Source organism: Aythya fuligula, chromosome 8, assembly GCF_009819795.1.
Source record: "Aythya fuligula isolate bAytFul2 chromosome 8, bAytFul2.pri, whole genome shotgun sequence".
In the NCBI taxonomy this organism is placed as follows: Eukaryota; Metazoa; Chordata; class Aves; order Anseriformes; family Anatidae; genus Aythya; species Aythya fuligula.
The window spans coordinates 25,769,828-25,788,901 of NC_045566.1; the positions used below are offsets into that span (position 1 = coordinate 25,769,828).

Sequence of the window (19,074 nt, forward strand, 5' to 3'; positions counted from 1 at the left end):
TACATTGTGTATATAAAGGAGAATTAAAACCCACTTACAGAAGTGTATCTAGATGTTCAGCTCCAGTGTTTCTCCCACTCTGTTCTTACAGGACTCGGAAAGCTTAAAGTTTGAAAGAATGTGAGAACAAGACTAACAGTGATTTTTTTTCCTATTTTTTAGCAGCATTTCAGAACATGTTCTACCATGGTTGAATGCACATGTGCTCAAATTCCTTTATGTTCCTGTCTGGGCTGGGAGCTGGTCCTAGGTTCATTCCACACCTAATTATTCCATTAAATATTATGGATACTCTTATGGATTTTGTTTTAAACTATTTCTTCAAATCATTTACTTGACTTGAAATGCCTTAGTAGGCAGCTGGTCAATGGCAGGAAGTTTTGTAGGTGCTGTCACTTGTGTAGATGTTTCTAAAGGTAGCTTCATATGTTATCTGTGGATACAGAACAGTATGGGAAAGTGGAGGTGGTGGTGGGGCACAGTTAACCTTATTTTTATCTCCATAAATAAAATTTGGAGAGGTATCAAAGGGGAGGGAAAACTTTTATTTTGGAAACTGTGTGAATAGTTTCTTTGCACGGGCTCTCCCTGTTCTTTTTTTTTCTTGGACGTTCTGTGCTATGGCCTGTGATGATACATAGCTCTCAGCTTACTGGGAAATCTGCACCTCTTAATCCCAAGGATATTAATCATGAGCACCATGAGTTTAAGAAGGATCAGAAAACCCAAACCAAATAAATCACAACATCAGACCATTGTCTATTAAAGACCTTTGTCTACTAAATCATGACACAATACTATTAGCAATGCTCTGAAGAAAGCTGAAAATTATTTTGAGGTGAGGAAGCTTTATTTTACTTTTAATTTTTTGAAAAACTGAACACTTTCTATTTACTATCTAGTGAACCATGTAATGTTGAGTAAGATTCCACTGTCTTAGTCAATTTTGAATCATACTTATAAAAAGCATGAGTTCTGGCTTTTGTACCCGTGTCAAGAAGAAGAGGGAATCCCCTGTGGAAGTATTCCTAGAAACTGCCAGAAAGGCTCACTGAAGGTTTTGTATCCATAGCCCACCTAACCGGATAACAGCAATGTAGTCAAAACTGTATGAAACAGCATGGACTCATCACCTGAGAACTGAATCTATAGTTTGCATTGCAGTTCATGCTCTGTTGGCACCTGAAGGGATTAGTTCAGTTTAAAGGCTGGATTCACGTGCTGAGGTCACCAGCCCTAGATCTTTACTTTGTCTTTAAAGGTGCATGATAAGAATTGCACTCTTCTGCACTGACTTTTATGTACATATAGCAAGCTAAGTTTCAGAATAGCAGGGCTAATGAGGTTTCCATCTGCCTCTCCCTCAAACAGAAATGTCTAATGTAAACAAAAAACTATTTTTTTTAAACTTGCTAGCTTAAAGACAGGAGGATGAAACATCTATGTATTTATGCTTCCTAAACTCAGCCTTTTAAATCCAGGATACTATCAATTCCTTCCAACTTCATGTCAGCTGCACACAGTCTTCCATTGTAGAGGAATCATGCTTTACAAGAAATGTGGTTTAGGGGCTCAATCAGTTGGGAATCAAGGGACTTCTTTCTGTTCCTAAACTGTATGGCCATTTCTCTTTTGTCTTCATAATCTGCTTAGCCTGTAAACTGCATTTTTAAACAAAATCTAGTAAAACAGGGTCTTGATTTCAGGTGTAATCTATTATTGTAATGTATTATTGCAACAGAAATTTGTAATTGGTATTGTGATTAATCACTGCCAACAGTATAGAGCTCAGCCTTCAAGATGAGAGAAATGGAGATGGGGATTCTCAGATTTCTAGAACTGTACTTTGTTGGAGAGGTTAGTGTGGGCTTAAGAATATGGAGAAAAGGATCTTTTACGCCTTTTGGGTACATCGAGTTGGATATTCACTTTGCTTTGTGATCTAGTTTTATTAGTAAATGTTCAAGCAAGCCTGGAGGCATTTCCTAAATGAGGCTGCAACTGTATAGCTTTTAAACTCAATTAGCCGCCTTCTAGTTTCTGCATACTGCATCAATTATAATAGAGTTTAGTTGGCTGCGTGAGAAAGGGAAGGTGGGGGTCCCTGTAAGGGTCCCCCTATGCAGCCCCCTTTATGCCTGTAACGCGGTGGGACCGCTGCATTTTGCGTGGCCCTTTGGCAGCTGCAGGTACTGCGGCTCCAGATCCTCAACGTGTAAATTGCATTTAAAAAGGGGATGCTGGAAAAAGTCATTCACCGGCAAAGAACAAAGTGATTTAGCTTTCACTACCTGATGTGAGACTCTCTCAGATTAGAAAAAACACTGAACTTTGCAGTGCTTTGTGTAGGATTGACGTGATGGGTTCACTCAGTGTGAAGTTCGTGCACACAGTGATCTTCTGAGGCTTGTGGTCTTTTGTAAAATGCAGACCTGTGATGGGATTATTTTTTCAACTATTACTAATACAAAAGTGTCCTAAGAAAACTGTTATGCACAGAAATGCCAGCAGACTGGAGTGTATTTCACAAAGCAGAACAGATAGTTACAATTTAAAAGTAAAACAACAAAAATGAAGACAAAATACCTGCCTCAAGGAAAAACCCTTTTGTTAGGGTTCAGGCACAAGAAAATACTCGGCATGTTTTGAACAGTACTTCTATAACATGCTTTTGTTGGATCGCAATCTTCTCTCTCTCCTGTTTGATCTAAAAGTCCAACTGTGTTAATTTAACAAATTAATGTAATGCATTAAGCTTGTAATATGATTAAAGGTATTACTAGAACTTTGTAGAGCATGTTTTTTCTCATTATTTTAGTTTTTCCCTCTCATTTGCAGACGTAAACAAAACTGCAACTACATCTGGTTGAAAATTTAATCTGTTTTTTCCCCTATGGGGAAAACCAAAGATGTCTTAAAGAAACACTTTTCTATGCACGTTTTTCTGGGAAGCCCTTTTGCGTGAGGAGAAGAAAAAAGACCCCTTGCTGCCCCTGAATGGTTGATAGCCTGATGTTTTTGGTGTGCCTCTGGAATGTTAAAGCTCTGTTATTTTTGGAGAAAGGCCTGGAAAGCTGGGTTTCCAATACTGTGTGAAACTCCTAACTATCAGACTACTATCTATCTGCAAAAAAAAATCGTGTTGCCTAGGTTTTCTCCTCCTCTTTCCTTTGCCATGATCTACTTCCCCCAAAGCAAATAAAACAATTTAGACATACCTTTCTTTATGCTAACACAGAACAAAAACTTACCCAAACCTCTTTTCATCTTTTTCTGGAATAGAGATCTTCCTTTCTAATCAGCATTAACAGTAATGGATAGATCTGTTCTTTATCTTGACTAGTGAATAAGACTATAATAAAGATGTAGAGTTCTTAGCAATGAAGAGTCAGGGCTGTACATGTATGGTGAGAGACTAGTTGTGACTGAAGAGCTTTGTTTGGAGAAATGGGAAATTCTTGCATTTAGTTGACTGAGCCTTGCACGGAAGCATCTTGCTGTCCATGCGGTCATGTATGTACTTGATATTCTGCTCTATTTGTGCATAGCATAAACTAGAATTAATGCAGGCAGTGTGAGGGCTGCTTAAAATACAAAAGCAAACAACACAACAAACATGCATGTGTGAGGACCAAATCCTGGTAATGAAACAAAAGAAGTCCTTCATGGAAGAAAAAGAAATCCATCTGATTCATCTGAATCCCTGTCTTCAGTTCATACAAAAACTTGTAAAACCTCACCTTTATTGTTGGCCTTTATAGTGTTTATTTTGATGTATAAATTCTAACTGCAGTCAGTAAAGTCTTTCAAAAGATTTTGCATGCATGCTAAGATACTATTATTTTTAATGTACTTTGACACAGGTATGCCTGATTTCTTGAAAGCTGACATCACTGGGGAAAAAAGGTGATGGTTAGATCATGCTTGCATAGGGTTCACCTCATTTTTGGCACTTAATGTCCTTCTGCTTAGTTTTTATTACTAAGGATGCATCTTTGAGTGCACTTCTAAATCATTACGCTACAAAAAGAAACATACTGCTGTCCATCTCCAGGTGAGTTTCCACCTTATTTAAAGACTGGTGATCTTTTTTTCTTTCAAAAAGATTATTTTTTAATTACATTCTGCCTACTTTCCATACGTGCTGCTCTTCATTTTTAATTTGAAGGAACAAGAGAAGGTAGCACTGGAGCATACTTGGTCTTGCTTGAAACATTTCAGTCTTTATTTAAAAACTCACAGTACTGAAGCTTTCTCTTAAAAGGCTGCTGCGACATTCAAATGTTTGTTGGCTGGACTTGAAAGTGTGCTTAGGGTACTGCTTAGAAAAATTTAGTGCCCCGTAAGTGCAATACACAATAAAAGGAAGTAATGTTCATGACCTATTGTGTGGATTGCTGCAAACTGCTTTTCTCTTAAAGCTTTCAGCTTGCTGACCTGGAGAAAAGGCTGTTTTCACATTCTATTCCAGTTACCTACGTGAAATTCTTCTTTTAGGTCTTTCTTGGTTTAGGTCTTGGTTTTTCTTTGACCCACTTTTACAGTTTTTAGTGCTGACTGTTTAACGTGTGCAGTGAACAGCTGCGCTACTGAGTTTCTGCAGATGTTGTGAGCCAGTATGATTTTTAAGTGCTTCTGTGATGTTCTGTCACGACAGCCTTGATACAGGAAAAAGAAATCATACTTAGTCATGGATGTCTTCAAATGTCCTGACCTAGACCCAAGAAAAAATAAAGAGCATGGTATTTTCTGGCACTCTCTGTTGTGAGCTGTCTGAGATGGTTTTCTTTTGTGGCTCCTAAAGAGATCAGATAAAGTTTGGAGCCATCCAGTAATTGCACGTTCCAAGTTCCTTTTCATATCTACAGCAATCCTGTTAATGTTACCTCTTTTAAAAGCTCTGTTAGTAAATATCACCAGATTAAAGGCTAGATACTCTAGATTTCTGCTCTGTAAAAGTCCATTAAATAAACACAGTATTGCTGGCTGACTAACTTCTGAGGTTAATTTCCCACTGAAGGTTTTAGTGGGCTGTTAATGACTATAGGTGCAGCTTTTTTGACTTCCTGATTTTGGGGGTAGTTCAGTTCATCAGATCACCTCTGTTTTCCTGATTCCTTTGTGTATGAGCTTGCCTTAAATGAAAGCCCTCTCTATGTTCACTGTGTTCAAGATACCTGTTTGCCTGAGAATACTTTAAAGCGTGTTCCACTGTTGAAAATAGTGGTTGTGACACTGCCGTCTTGTATCTATACTTTGGTATAGGAATTTTGTGTATTTAAAATAACTGAGTTTATTTTCAAGACAATCACCAAAATACAAACCTTAAAGCTGTTTCGCTGTTTATTTAACTCATACATTGCACAGTAGGGCTGCACCAGAATTTGGGGAGGGGGCTACATGTGTTTTGTGTGGTGTCCTAGACCTCTGCCTCCCCTCTCCCATCCTTACCATCAAATTGCTATATAATGGGTATATATGCAAGACTTTTTTTTTTTTTTTTTTTTTTTTTTGCATTTGCTGAATAACACTGCCAAGTTTGTCAAGCAGAAATGTAATCAACACTCTACACTACATTCTTTAGTGACTGAGATTGAAAGGGAAATAAACAACACCATCATCGGTACAACTGTTCAAGAGGTGCAACGAAGTGTTGTCCAATGAGCAAATAGTAACAGTACAACCAGGACTCCTTGGTCCTATTCTCTGTTCTGGTGTACAGCGTTATCCTTTTTTGTCCTTTTGCCCCTTCTTTATGCCCCACCACACAATCTTGTTTGCAGGCCCCTCCCTTCAATGTGGGGGAATTAAAAATGTAAAGATTTAATCTCCACTCCTTAAAAGTACATTTTTAGCCCTCTTCTGTGTGATAAGATAGAATGGAAAGCATAAACTAATGGTAAATGTCAACTAACCACTAGGCTTGAAAAAATTGCAGCTGGCTTCTGTTTATGAAGCACAGAAACTGTGTGGGAGGAGATGCAAAGAACCTCCTCCAATACCCACTCTCACAGTAGGAGGAAAAAAAAAAAAAAACAAAAACAAAACTGTACTGAATATGGGGTTTAACCTTCAGAATTATTTTGCTGTTCTCTTATGTTCTTACTCTTGTACGAAAATGCTAAAAGGCAATCAATTTATTTTGTGTAAAGGCATCAGAAAAAGGCCCTGTGACACCTTAAAAGTGAACTTTGATTCATTTCTGATAAGAAGTAAGGCACCCAATTTGCTTGTATCAATTTTGAATGTGAGTTAAGATATGAATCTCCTAAACATTTTAAAGTGTATTTAATGAACAATTTTTATGGAGAGCTTCAGCATGTCTTAAATCTGATGCAATGTTTCAATGTAGCAACACTATTAATGTTGTTTTAGAGTAATGTTGAAACGGCAGTGCTTAAATGTATCACACAAATCTGAAATGAAGTGCTTGTTTTGAGTCTGAACAGACATTTGGGAAGTAGATCACGTGATATTCATTCATGATGTATAATCTGAGATCAAAAATAGTCGCCAGGTTTATGCTAATATAAATTGAGAGAAATTCTAGTTTCACAATGCCATTTGACATTAAAGTTAAGCTAATGCTTCTTATAACAGGAAGCTCATAGTCCAAACCTGGTATGAGGAAAGGCTAATTTTTTTAAGTAATATTTGCAGAAATACATCGAACATCCATCACTTTCAGACTTGGAAAACAGAATACAGCTTCAACTTGTTTATGACACAATTAGTTTTAACTGCTTTTAAAAAGAAGGAAGGTAAATAGACTAGAAAAGGGATCAAGAAAGAAGGTGGCATTTTTTCTGTTTTTTTTAATCTGAGACATTGCTATATCTAGATGCTGATTTTACTGGGCAGATGAAACTGTCCTGTAAGAATGGCAAATATTGTTCAGTATGGGAAGATTGTTTTTACATGTTTGACTAACAACTCGCATATGCAAAAAAATAAATGTTTAGAACTGCATCTCTGTTATTTCACCTGCTCTTCTTTTAGAAGTGTCCTTTCTTGTTTGCTGACAACTCCCACTATGGAATACTTGTCCAAAGACCCAGGAATTATTATTAACTCCCCAAGACGGGGGTGGGAAATTAGAACTGGTGAGCAAAAGCTGGAAGGATACCAGCTGGAGGATATTTGTGACAGATGAGAATAACAGGAAGGGAGGGAGAAAAAGAAATGGTCAGCATTTTTGGCTTTTTAAAAGTGGGGTGCAGATGACTTGCTGTTATGTTTTTGCAATGTCTTGTTTCCAGACTGTTGGCTTAGTCAGCCACATCTTTAATTTGCGCAGTCTATAACAGCTGCTTCTGCTCCTACCACAGAAAGAGAAATTATAGTTTCCAAGCTTTCATTTCATCCCTCTTACCTATAATACTTGAGTTCCAGTCTGTCTGACCACTTTACTAGGCTTTTTTTTTTTTAATTAGCAGATCTTTTGGGGAGCCCTTAAGTTTGTTTTGCATATACAGAAACACTAAACAGCCTTGGAAACTCTTGATGAGATGAAAAGCATCCTGCTGGGAATATAAAATAGCATGTAATACCAAGAATAATGATTTCTGTAACTGAGGTTTTCATGTGCCTTATTAGAAAGCATCATTTATGTGGGGTCTTGTTGAATCTTTTTTTTTCTTTTCTTAACAACATTTTAAACCTCATCTCTTTAATTTAGACTCTACACATTTTGTTGATTTACCTTTTGTAAAAGGTTTACAGGTATGTTTGAAGTAAATAAAATGCCCAAGATTAATCCCTAGCGTTCAAATACATTTGAGTACTCTTAGCTCAAATGTTCTTACTGGATTTGCCCAGGTGAGACAGGTGGAGTTTCATAACATCTTCCTTGTACCTGAGACCACTGTGCTGCCTGGTCACTTGGCTGAGGTGACATGTCATTATTAAGTGCTAATAAATATCCTCACTTTGGAGAGGTACACATGTAGAGGGTAATGGCTCTCACTGCTGCAAGTATGTTGATATAATTGAAGAAACAGCTTGTTTTAATCACTTCCTAATTGTACAGCATGACCAACTAATCTCTGGGAAGTACCTTGGAGACCCAGTAATATGCTTCATCGACTTCTGGGGAACTGACAGAGAAGATGGTCGAATTGCCCTCGGCTCACTTTGTTTGCTCTTCTGTAGTTCTGTGGTGATTTGTCTAGAAGGCAAAGAAATAAAAGTTTTAGTATTATAGTTCAGAATATATTCACTAGATCAGTTGATAATTGGTCTTGATGTTAGCTAAAGAAAAATAACTAGCATTATAGAGGTCTGATAATATTTTTATACTACTCCTTCTTTATCCAAATTCTTCCTTTGGATTTTCAGTATGTTGTGCTTCAAGCTAGCTCTGACTGAAAATAGATTATTCAGAATATTAAACAAAAATTAATAATGTGGAATAAGGCTCATATTCAATAATTCAAATACCACAAATAAGTAGATCTGTGATATTTTGCTTCATGATTTTTTTTTTGTGAGATTATTCAGAATGACAAAATGACAAGATGAGCTGAATCTTCAGTGCTGCAGATAAATGTTGCTAAGATCTTTTTGTGAAAACTCAAGCCTGTGTGCCCAAACCTATGGTCTTTTGTTCTTGTGGAGCTTACATTTCATTTTATGTCTTAAATCCTACTTAAATTCTCAGAAGTACAGGTCTAAGTATTAGTCTAATCTTTTTTTTGTACCATGCACCAATCCTGATGAAATTAAAAAAACAAACAAAAAACACAACACCTTGCAGTTCCTCAACAGTTCTGAAAACTGTTACATCTTTGGCCTGCAATATTCAGAGGCACCAGAGGAACCATGGAATAACTCTCCCCTGTCCTTAAAGTGTGGGATGATGGGATCCAATCAGGTGATGGGATTCCTGAAGCCTTTTAATTCTTAGTATTCAAGATTGAAAATGCCAAGACTGAAGTAATGAGTTCCTTGTTAAAGCCACTTGCTTATTACATTGAACTCAGCTGAACATGTCTGGTATCAAGTAAATATGGTATAGATTTGAAAATACTTCTTTTTTAAGGTTTAATATACTTTTCAGTGGTCTAATGATTGCTTTTTGAAGAGCTTGTGGTCTGCAAAATACTATAATTATACAGCATATGCTTTAAAAGACTGGCTTGTAGTACTGACCTTCCTGGAGTTTCATGGGAGACATTTTGAGAATGCCAGATCCATCTTGAGTGTAACTACGCTAACCCTCTTACAATTAATGGAGAAACACGCAAGGCTGAACTCTCCAAACAGCTTTCAAAAATCTCACACTTTTTATGTGTCTACTTTACAGAACATGGAAAAAAATACCACCCATCAGGGAACTAAAACACAGTACTTTAATTACATAATGCCCATTAATGTTAAATTTTACACTGAAGGTCTGTATTATACAAAAGCCAACTAAAATACAAGTCTCCTTCTCAAACCCTGTACCATGTATTGCCTGGACATTTGGTCATTAAAATGAACTTGGCTGCAAAAATAGGCGTTAAACAAAGATGCAACATTTCATGTTGATTTCCAAAAGCCTTTATAGTTTGAAATAATTTTATTATTTTTATTTTCTCAAATGATATTTAAAAGCATTCAAAGAGAAGTAATGCTAGTTGAGTGAAGAGACTTGCGTATGATGTGAACTCAAGTGATAGTATTTTCAACTGCTGCAGTCCTTTTATAATCTGATATGATTTTAGATTTTCTCTCAAAAGATTTTTTTTAATGTCAGACTGAAGAACGTCTTTACCAGCTGTATTAGAGAAGAATGTTTGTAAATCTCCATTCATAAATCTTGTTTCTTATTTCATTTTTTGCTCTGAATCTTTTACCTAGTCAATAACTGCAGCCCCTATTTTTTTTAATTTGTTTAATAAATATAGCTCCCCTTTTAGCATTCTTTCCAGAGTTTGACCTCAGACCAAAGTCTTCTCTTTTATTAATTCTGGAAATAAGGTGATCGAAGCACTCTTGATCTATGTGTTAAACTACTGTAGTTCTGCTTTTTTGGGTGGAGTTCAGGAGGGAGCGTACCCAAGCACTTCGAGTTGCAGGAGCTGGTATTTGGAGGCACAAAGAAAGGATCTGGAGCACTGGTTCGGTCTGCCAGTTCCCTGACTGATGCTGGACTGGCTTTTGTTGGTATTGCTGGAGGTCTAAGAGGGGATTTGGTAGGATGTTAGAGGCTAGCACAGCTGTTTCTAAGCCTTTTCTCAAGATGAAGAAGATACCTGTCTGGGGAAACAACAGTTGCAGCAGATACTGCTAGCCATGAGAGGGGATGTCTTGTAAGGGAAAATGGGTAACATGGATGGGAAGTGGAAAGGTGCTGGTGGTTTTATCTGGTGGAGAAAGGAGACCAAATAGAAGGAGGGTAGAAATGCTGCTCTTGCTGTGGTACTGCGAATGGCTGTATGTGGGGAGGGTGGCATTTTATCTGAGCAGGGAGGATTTTGTGGCAGCATAAACGCGAGATGGAGGGCTGAGCGATCTGAGTGATGGTTGGATGGTAAATTGCAAAGAGAACAAAAAGCACGTGGATGCTGTCTGGCTAGGCAGACGTCAAAAATGCTTGGACTTAGGAAGTAGGAGGATAGTGGGATCAGCTAAAGGGATGTGAAGAATTTTAATGAAAAATAGATATAAAGTTATAACGAAACATGTAATGTTCAAAGTTCTTTCTTGCATTCCCTGTCCTTCTCAGATGAAATAAGGGGAACATGGCTGCTTTTTTTTTTTTTTTGTATAATCTTTGTGTTTACTTATTGTTCCTGATTTATTTCAAATCATGCACAATGACCAGAGTTGATACCCTCAAGTGGTTTTATGAGTTAGCCAAAGGATTACCAGTCCTTTCTTTCTTAAGCCTATCATCAGAGCAGTCTTCAGGAGCAGACAGAAGGGAAGAGCAAGGGCCATGGAACAGCAAACGGGTTGAGCGAGAAGAGCACCACGGCCTTGAGGCCTGGGTCTTGAGCAGGCAGAGAAAATACCACAGCGTGTGGTTGGGCTACAGGAAGGGGATGTGAGGGTGAGCAGAGGGTGGAAAGCTGGGCTGGCTGCCCACAGGGCTCTCCTGCGGGTGCCCCAGATGCAGGAGCCGGGCCTGCTCTCGTCCCAAGCAGTGCAGCTGCAGAGCACATCTGGGAGAGGGCTCTTGGCACTTGTATTCGGGCCTCAATTGCAAACCTGTCAATTCAGGGCATCAATCACACTTCTAGTCTTTTCACTATGTAATGTTTTCTATTATTTTTTTTTTTAAGACTGCATTAGTGTTTCTGATGAAGGAGGGGAAGACCTTGATAAAATTCAGGTGGCTCTGCTGCTATTTATGTGGGAGCAGCCTCACAGAAGGGCTGTTTTAAGCAGTGACTTTATAAGAATGCTACATGTCGATGAGCAGTAATGATCAAATTTGTGAGCATTTGGATAACCTTACCAGTGATGGAGCCTCCATTTTACACATCTACTTTCCAAATTCTCAGTCTGGTGGGAGCTCACATTATATTTAATAGCAACCGTTTTTTGCCACTGCATCTGAATGGGTTGGAATCATGCTTAAAATGATTGATAGTTTTTAAGCTTACATGCCGTTGTTGTAAACATCCTTTTCATTTTTAAATTAATGAGAAACTCAAAATAGTCCCCAATTTTCTCACACTCAGTTGCACTCTTTCCCAACTTCCTGATTGGTTTCAAGGAGAAGTCATGCTCTTCCTTTTTCATTTACTCAGCTTGTCTGTGCTCCCCTTGCTGCTGATCTCCCTGCTCCCAGGCAGACCCGTTCCAGCTCGGTGATGAGTGCCAGTCACGACAGTGGAACAAGCCAAAAGTAGTAAACTTACGATGAAAAGCTTGCAAACTTGGAAGTGCTTAGGTGCCAGGGTTTTAAACTCATTGCAACTTTATTAATGACACCCTGGGGGAAGAATCTTTTAATAGTAAACATATCCAAATGGTTTTGAGCTAAAAAAGATGGTTTTACTTTGTTTTGGTTGCATGAGTACTACACCATTATCAAGAGATGATTTAGAGCAATAGCAGTGAAGTCTTAGCTTGGATCTTGTTGAACTGAAGGCTCTCCTCCACTGAAAATGTTTTTCCAGCCTTATGGAAGTTTCCCCCCTCCTCCCCATGGCATTTTTTGGTTTAAAAAGAGCAATGTGTTAAACAGCATTCATTGAGTTTAGTGAATAATCAAATATAATTTTTCTTTTTTTTTTTTTTTTTCTTGAAACACACACTCCTGCTCTGCTTTTGAAATGCTACGTGTGGCAGTCTGCTGTGAGTATTATTCTTCTCTCTGGTAGCTTCTACATGAAAACTCTTTTCCCCGAGAAAATGGAATCTTTGTGTCTTTGTCTCCTCGCTAGCTTTCAGGCATGTTTTGGCAGGAGCTCTGACTGTCGAGGCACTAGAGAGGAGGGGCCTTGTAGTCATTTGTCAGCTTTTCTTGCATCTGTAATTTTTTGTCAACTCAGCAGTACTGGAGGGGCTAAAAAAGGGGGCAGAGCTTGTAGTTGTTGAAAGTCAAACTCTTGAAATAATTGCCAGACTGTAACAGTTCAGGGAAGGTGTATGTCTGGCAACAAACTACCAGTGTTTCAGCTAAAAAAGATATAGTGTTCAGGTTTTAGAAAATCTCCATTTCACGCAATTGCATGTCATGGATCTCTACAGGCAATTTTACTCTGTTTGTAGACTTGTTTACTGTGTTGATAAACTAGCTTTTTTAATGGTGAAGAAAATATTTCACTGATGTTCAAGACCTGGTTCTTTCCAACCAACAGATTAATTTAAAACATTTTGTCTTTAACGTTGGTCCTAATCCTCTGCTGCTATCTTCCTTCACAGGCCATGCACTTTCATCTCCTTGTGTAATGTAATTAAACATAAATTAGTTAATTTTTTTATTAGAAGATGGATCCCTTCATATTAAAGAAAGCATTTTTCCTCCTTAGCTTTTTATGGAATATTAATGTTGATCTCTCCTCCTCATTTCAGGAGGCTATTTAAGCTCAGGGCTCATACTGTGAGCTGTTAATTAATCAGTGTGACAGATGAAGAAAGTATCCAACTATGAAAGAAAACCTTACTTCAGTGACTAACAATAAGGATGTGAGCCCGAGTGATTTAAGGGATTTTTTTTTGTGTGTGGATGTGTGATAAGGAGTCTTAATCTGTTAGAGGTAACGATGTTTTTTTCGCTCAGTTTGTGTCTCTGCACAAACATTAAAGGGCTCATCAATATTTTGTCTTGAAAAGTCTAGACAGCAGTTAAAAGAGCCTCTCCTACAGTTTGAGGAGATCTCGTTTCCCATAATTAATAACAGGAAGCAAGTAAATAAGGCTTTACTGACAAATGGAAGAGTAACACAGACCCAGAAACATTAGCTCCTAGCTGAGAAATGTGGCTGAGGTCTGTTGGTATTAGTGCACAGGAAAAGATTATCGTGGGAGCACAGTAGGGCTTTGCGCAAGCTTAATTCAGTTATGTGATAGCAGACTAAAAGTGCAAAAGTAACGATAATGCATTTTAATTATTGAGAGTGATTCCTGACCTTTGTTTACACCAGTGTTACAGCCCAAGAACTCCTCTCTGTCATTATTTGAAACTCTTTGAACTCTGAAGGAGATTTTTCATGTTTATTTAAAAGCTACCAGAAGGCATTTCAGGCACTTCCGGGAACAAACTGTATATATGTATTTCAGGAAGATAAGAAATGAAAGGAAACGTTTTTGATTTTTTTTTTTTTTTGTTCTTTTTGAAGATTGCCTTTTCCACTCAAAGATACCTTTTCAGAAAGTAGTTGGAAACCCTTCTCCACCCCCCAACCCCCAATTCGTCTTGTTAAAATTGGTTAAACAACAAAAGGGGAATTACATCCTCATCTCTTGTGTAAAAGAGGTTTACCAGTGTAAAACCAGAGCAGTGCTAGTTATCTCACTGAGCTGTTAAGGTCATCTCAGCAGCTCCACATTGCAATGACAAAAATTCAGTCTTGCCCTGCCTGCCATGCTTATGACTGATTTCAGTTTTTGGGTTACTCTGGGGGGGAGGTTGTTTTCCTGGGGGAGAGGCACTGACTGAATGCAATATCCAGAGGCACTGGAAAGCACATCTAACACCATGCTCGTGCTGGACTTTAAGTCTGAGCTTGTTGAATTAAAGGTTCATCGTTCAGTATGTCTATGATGTGATACAATGGTATAATACAGTCTGTATGGTATCTTGGCTGACCTTGAGAAGAGAAGAAAAGTGAATTTGTTTCACTGATTTTTTTAGGCATGTTAAACAGTGAATTCCTACTTTAGCTATTTAGTTTACAGTAACCTACTAGAATTATTTTCCCCCTGTAGAAAACCCAACAGCTCATATACTAAAAATGGCAAAATAGACAAAAATAAGCCTGTTTGTAGAGCTAATGTTTTTTTTCCTTTTCTGTACATTTTAGAAGATTAACAGCCGTTGCTGTATGGGAGCATGGTGATGCATACTAAATAGTCAGTCCATAAGGCATTTTGGAAGGAATTCAGTAAATTCAAAGAAGATATCCCAACATTGTATCCCATCATTTTTTCATTTCCATTGATTGTAGTTAAAATGTGTGAAAGCAACAGCCTATATCCAAAAAGAAGTTGCATTATTTACATTGTTGCTTCCATTGCTTAAGTCTTGTCAGGTTAAAACATTTACTGCAGATACGGTGTTTAGTGACTGATTAAATGAGATACTTGAGCACGTGTGCATAACTTCAAGCATAGGCTTCTTCCATTTGACTTGATTGAATTATATAACTCTGTAGTTTGTAACTGGACTTCAGTTACATTTAGAATGCATTTCCCTCTCCTGTTAAGTACTGAGTTCTGTCACCTTGCATCACGCATGCCAGTATCCAGTGAGGCTTATGGCTTCTCACAGAGAACTTAAGGAATGTGGTGTTACTTGACACAAGTGCCCAAGCTCTTAGCGCAAATAAATATCTCAAATGACTATTGTAATAGGAAAAAAAGTCAGTAGACAACTGTTGAAGGTGAATTTTCAGGGTATAACCATATACTACCATATACTTCAGGTACAATTTTTAATTGCTGTGTTAAGTTGTATTTTTTTTTCCTAGCTCAGAACTGCAATAACTATAATAACTGAATAACTGCAAGTTCAGCTCCCGAGGAAAGTTTATGGTGGACAAGAGGCTTTTTCTTTATCACAAACACAAAACAAAAAAACATGCTCTATTGCACAGAAAAGCTTTGAAGAAAATTGTATGAGTTTATTTCATTTACTTTAGACCTTCAAAAATCAGATGTTCGCATGCTGACCTAGGTTTAGAAACTTTTCTAATTACCAAGACAATACACAAATCTTTTTAATAAATACTTTGCATATCTTCAACTGCACATTACAAAGGGCATTTTAAAATTGAGCACAGTCTTTGTATTCAGCTTTTGATGTGATGTTTGCTTGCTTAAGGAGAAAACTTTCATGTTTAGGGTGTTTCTTTTAGAATGAAAGGTGATTGACCAGTAGACTGAATTCTTTGAATTGTATGATAGTACAGTAACATAATAATTGTATGATAGTTCAGTAACATATCAGTGGTTCTTAGTGCATCAGTACCTGCAGATGGATTAAATGTGTATTTCACAGAAATTGCCAAGTGTAGTAAAGTGTAGGATAGTGTAAAACAAGATTCCTGGTATAGACCCAATTTAATCTAAAAGATGGCAATATGGAAAAAGTACAATCCTAACAGGACCAGACATTGGTATCAGAGTTTTGTTATCTTACACCTATAGATATGTAGCTTCCAAGTGAAACTCTCTTGAGAACTAGCAGTTTCCAGGCTATTCTCTCAATTTCCTGTTTATTTTATATAGTACTGGAAATTCTTTCTGATGCTATGGTGCTCTTATTCTAAAATAATGAAGGCTGTTTCTAATAAGATATTGTCCAAAGCCCACTCTGTCAAAGTACCAAGGTTCAAAGTAACTGTAGGTACCCTGATTATATCACAGCTTTTAACACAATTTCTTTTGTTCTTGAGGATTTTTAAGTAATTTGAGCATATTCTTCTGTGTGTGTGACCTGATCAAGTCCACCCCCAGTGTTATAAAATATACTCAGGAGTAAAGATAAGTTCTTCTGATTCAGTGGTAGACTCTTAATAAATAAAAATAAATAATAAAATAAAAATAAATAAATAAAACCCCACAAACTAGAATAGAAATAAAGGAAAATACATTTGCAGTCAAATTTGAACATTAACGTTTCTAAGTACATTCCACACTATTTAAATACTTCAAGGGTTTATATTTATAACAATTCCTTTTAAAATAGGATTTCTTTTGTTAATTCAAAGAATTTGGGAAGCTCCACTTGTTTTAATCAATAACATAATTCGGTCATATAATTTAAAGAAGATATTTCCATTCACCCTCCTCTTAAATGAAATAATTGTTGTGTAGGTGAGAATCCTGTGGAATTACTGTGAAAAATGTGAAAGTAGATTGACTCAAAGAATTGACTTGAAATTTTACATTTATCATGACTGCCATTGGCCAGGTCTTGGAAAGTTCACACAGCTGTGTTCTAGAGTTCTCCAGGCCTCTGAAGTCTTTCCCTCTCTCTGGAAGGTGTTGAGGAGGAGTACAATACCCTAGGAATCCTTACTGTGCTCTCTACCATGACAGAAATAGCATGGACTGGAGGGGGGGAGGGGGAACAACAACAACAAAACAAAACAAAAACAAAAAATAAAATAAAATAAAAATAAATAAACATACTCCAGATGATGATTTTGGAAGGACAGACCTTTGCTTTACATATAGAAAGTTGAAAACAAATGTAAAATTTCTTGTGATCCCCATTTCAACTATCAGAGACTTAAACTGATCCATACCACTGTCAATCCGAGGAAGATATACTTAAGTATATGAAGTATCCAGGAGCATTTTTTTTTTTTCTTCTTCCATCTGGCTACTTCTTGATGTATTAGTTTAAGCAGTTTAAGCTCTGGCTCATCAAGTCAAGTCAATAGGTATGAAATTCTTTCTCCTTTAAGCACAACTCTTTCTGGAAAAGGCAGGAGATGAGAATATATGGTGATGAAACTAGACTCCTGTTTGTTTGCTCACATCTTCTCTAAAAAGTTTTTATAACTACCTTGAGCTTTTCCTTTCCAGAAACAATATTTCTCACTGGCAAACTAAATATGATCTGACTAGCTAAATAAATGGATTTGTTTTTATTTTTATTTTTTGGATAAGAAAACACTTTCCAATCTCATAAACAGCAGGTTCTATTCTCTTCTGTAAGTAGCCAGCACTTTTTTATTGTTTGGCAAGTTCACATCCTTCACTAGCTTGCATACTTGATGCAGGTGTAGTAGAAGCCTTCATTTATGATACAGGAAGGGAGTTTTATTAAATAAGAAAACCACAGACTTTACACTTTTCTTTTTTGCCAAGCTCTGCACAATACATTTTCCTTGAGTAGAGTTAGCATAGGAACTGGGACTGATGTGGCCAAACCTGTTTCATGAGTACATAAATCATACTCTTCAGCAAGAAGCTTTTTAGTAAATCATTTTCTTTGCAGTATGTCAAATAATATTCTGATGCATGCAATGAGTCTTGCTTCTCAGTAGAATGGTGTATAGTACCTTCACTTTACTAATTAAATTAGCATATATAGACATCAACATGTTAATGCTACATGCCTTCAAGTTAGGACTTGAAATACTTTTCAGTGATTCTTGTCCATCTTGTTTTGCTTCCAGAATGTAAATCTGCTTTTCACCTGCAATAAGGTCACAGCTGAGGGGAGGCTTTGGGAGGGGGAAGGAATCTACAGGGGTGGCATATATTGCTTTACACTGAGTCTTAGCTGAAAGAATTTGGCCTCTGGCCCTGTTCCTCCTTCACAAGCTGCTCTGATAACGGTGGCACAACAGCACACGCCCTGGCAAATGTTCCTGGTGCTGCAGATAATATAGCCTGCTGTAGTGATGTGTTGGTTCATTGAAGAGGTTTTAACAGTTCATTTTAATTTTATTAACTACAAAACAAAATCCAGCAAAAACACCCTCATGAAACTTATTGATCCTCTAGCATCACAAAAGAGCACTATGACTCTTCACATTTGCAAGCTTCTGGACAAAATTTCTCTGGAATTACAAGTAGCTCTCAGTGAACTGAAACCTGCTCACCTTCCTGTTATTTCATTTTGACTTTTTTGAATCTTTATAGCATTTTTATTAAATATATATAATTATCTTTAAGTGATTCTCTCTTTAAAATTATTACACTGTGCCTTAAAATGCATAGAGATCCTTCAGTACAAATCCACACCATAAAAGGAAATCCATACATATTAACAACCTAAATAATCAGAATGATTTGAAGTATGTAACGAGTAGTGTGTATATTCAAGTTTGGTTTTGTTCTTCCATGTCTACAGATATCTAATGTTCATGAGATTCACGACAAACCATGTTTGAGCCTGCTATAAATTTTAGTCCATCTTTACCTTTTATTCCCAAGCACAGTGCTATATCCTCGACTTGCATGCTATAGAGGAAAATATATTTCTTAAATATTCACATAGTTCTCTTTCTAAACATGGAATCCTTTAATTTTTTTAATTTTTTTTTCTTTGTAAAAAAGAGCTTTATATTTTGTTGGACAGCGTTCTTTTTTGGATATTCTAATGACCATGTTCTTTTTTTTAATCTTCTGAGGCAACTTGCTAGTAGTAAAGATCAACGAAAGCAAGTCCAGTACATGACTGACAGTGAGCAATTTCTTTTTAGGGAACTGTCTTAAATATTCACTCAAAATACCCATATGGGCTTTGTACTTATTAGAAATACTTCCTTCATTTCACACCTCAAACAGATCAATCTTTACAGATCCTCTGAAGCACTCCCCAGCACTTTTATTTCAAGTGTATACCTAACTTTCTAAGAGAAGATTTAAGGCTATGGTGATGACTTTTTTTTTTTTTTTTTTTTTTTTTTCCCAAGAGAAGTCCCCTGAGATGACTGACTTTCAAAGAGCATAGTT

At 37.0% G+C, this 19,074-nt stretch overlaps 1 long non-coding RNA gene across 1 annotated transcript in view; it reads right to left on the minus strand.

Moving 5' to 3' along the window:
* Positions 1-19,074, minus strand: part of LOC116491733 — a 65,984-nt gene that overhangs the window by 27,242 nt on the left and 19,668 nt on the right. The window contains exon 2 of the long non-coding RNA XR_004253524.1: positions 8,057-8,167. This is a non-coding gene — a long non-coding RNA (uncharacterized LOC116491733). The remainder of the gene's footprint in view (positions 1-8,056; positions 8,168-19,074) is intronic.